Here is a 2,493-nt window from a genome sequence, read left to right as displayed (position 1 = left end):
AAATTTCAGCAATTTATCTTTACATTTGGGTGTGCATATTGCTAAAATTTCTATGACAAAAATGTTACAATATGATAATCAAAAGTCTAAACTCTTTTCTCCTCTTTTCCACGGTTTGGTCTCATGGGACATAAGACGCTGGGGAAACTTTCAATCTTTGAGGGTATTATGTATTCCTGGTAATTGAATCAGTGTTGGCCACACCCTTTGTATGCGCCTTAGTCCTTGGTATATCTCTTTATCCCTTAAACTGGTTGTTTTTGTTGTATTAAATTGCTTTAAAACCACATATTTGATTAGCTTTCTTGGTTCTCCTCCTGTTCACTAGCTTGCCTTTTATGTTTTGTCACATTTGCACATAATAAAGAATTCATTTTTGTGCTTCTCTGACCTGATTAGGGCATTATTTAAATCAGAAGGTTTGTGAGTTCCTCTGATATTAGCTTTGATAACTGTATTATGCTGGCACCTGTCTCATTTTTATGGTAAAATTAATCATTTAATCTTCATAATTAGTAAATATCTTGTGGGTAGATATTTGGGGCCAATGCAAATATCTTGTTTTTCATCCAATACTTTTAGTATTCTTTGACAATTCTTGTTGGCAAAAATTATCACTCTAGTCTTTGCCAAAGCAAATATTATTCTTCAATGCACAATTTTAAACACATTACCATGGAAATCATGTATGCCTTGGTAGTTTCCTAGGGCTATCATAACAAAATACCATAAACTGTATGGTTTAAAACAACAGAAATTTATTATTTTGGATTTCTAGATATTAAAAGTCCAAAATCAAAATATTATTATTGCTATGCTCTTGATAGCTTTAGGGAAAAATTTTATCCCATATCTATCATCTAGCTTTCAGTATTATTAACAATCTTTGGCATCTTTTGTTGGATAGACACATCATTTCAATCAGTGTGTCTGTATTATCATTAGATTCTTCCTGTGCCTCTCTATTATGTCTCTATGCTCATAAAAAAGCAATGAAACTGAACTAGTGCCTATTTATTGATGGACATGGGAATCTTGGGGTTTTGTCTTAGTTATCTCCTGGCCCTGCATTCAGAGATCACTCTTGGAGTGGTACACAGGAACACCTAGGGTGTGAGGACCAAAGCCAGGTAGGCAATGTGCAAAGTAATTAAATTTCACTTTGTACTATATCTTTTGGGTCCATGTTTTTTTTAACTTGATTAACCATGCAGAGACTCTATTTTCATGTTAAGATTATGTTGAAAGATAACTCAAAATATTTTGTAGAGAAAAGGTAGCATGTCACTGTTTAATCAACGATAGTCTCAACAGTCTTCACATTTTTGGATTATAGCATATAGATTATTAATAAATTCAAACTAGATAAAATTCTAAAACAAAAAATGGTTAATGGTATGAGACTCAGAATAAAATGATGTGTATTGTAGTATATGATGGCATATGTAGGAATATCTAAATATTCTAAAATATTTTCTAAATTTCTAAAAAGTGTTATAATTATTAATATAATTAGGAAAAAAGCCTACTAAATGAGATTAAATCTGTGTTACATTAGTGACAGAGATAGTACAGGATGTAAACTATACCATGCATACACCGATTTCAGTTTGAATCCCAAGAACCACATGTAGTCCCTTGAGCACTACTAAGGGATAATATTGCTCAAATCTTCAGGAAAATTTCCTAAGCACTACAGAATATACCTTCCACAGGAGAAAAAACTCTATTCCACTTTTATATATTACAAATGGATGACTATGTCATTGAAAATACATACTATTTATAACAATGAATAAATCGTAATATATTTCTTCTGTGACATATATATATACATATTAGTACATATATCCATCAATGTATATGTAGCTGCATACACATATATTATATAAGCATGGCATATTTAACTTTTGGGGGGAGCACACATATAGCCTTCAGGAGTTATTCTCACCTTGTGCTCAGATGTTACTGCTGGCATGCTTGGAAGTCCATATAAGATGCCAAGTATGAATCTGGGTTGGCCACATGCAAGGCAAATTCTTTACATGCTGTGCTATGACTCCAGCCCCTTATATAGGTATACTTTATACAATACTTATAAATGTTCACATTCAAGTATAACAAAATATTCTAAAATATAGGAATATTTGAAACATTTTGCAATTTGCATAATAAACTAATTATTTAGCAAGTCAAGTTTCAAATAATACCTAACATTTTTACTATGTTGTTAATTTTTTAAAATATCTACATGAATTAAGATAAACTAAGGGTCTTAAATATTGAGAGTAAAATTTAATACAAATCAATTTGATAAGTAAGCTATTATAAACTCAGTGGAGAGAAAATGAAGTGTTTAAAATTCCCCCTCTATACCAACCCTTATTATACTGGATATAGCAGAAAGCAATTGATAATAGTTTTTAGAATATAGGAATAAGGATTGAAGGGCTTAACCATTAAAGCTAATTTCGAGGAGCTATTCCCTTTGAT

Source organism: Suncus etruscus, chromosome 3 (genome assembly GCF_024139225.1).
Source record: "Suncus etruscus isolate mSunEtr1 chromosome 3, mSunEtr1.pri.cur, whole genome shotgun sequence".
Lineage (NCBI taxonomy): Eukaryota > Metazoa > Chordata > Mammalia > Eulipotyphla > Soricidae > Suncus > Suncus etruscus.
The sequence above is the reverse complement of the archived record's forward strand: the minus strand, read 5'-3'. Positions refer to the sequence as shown.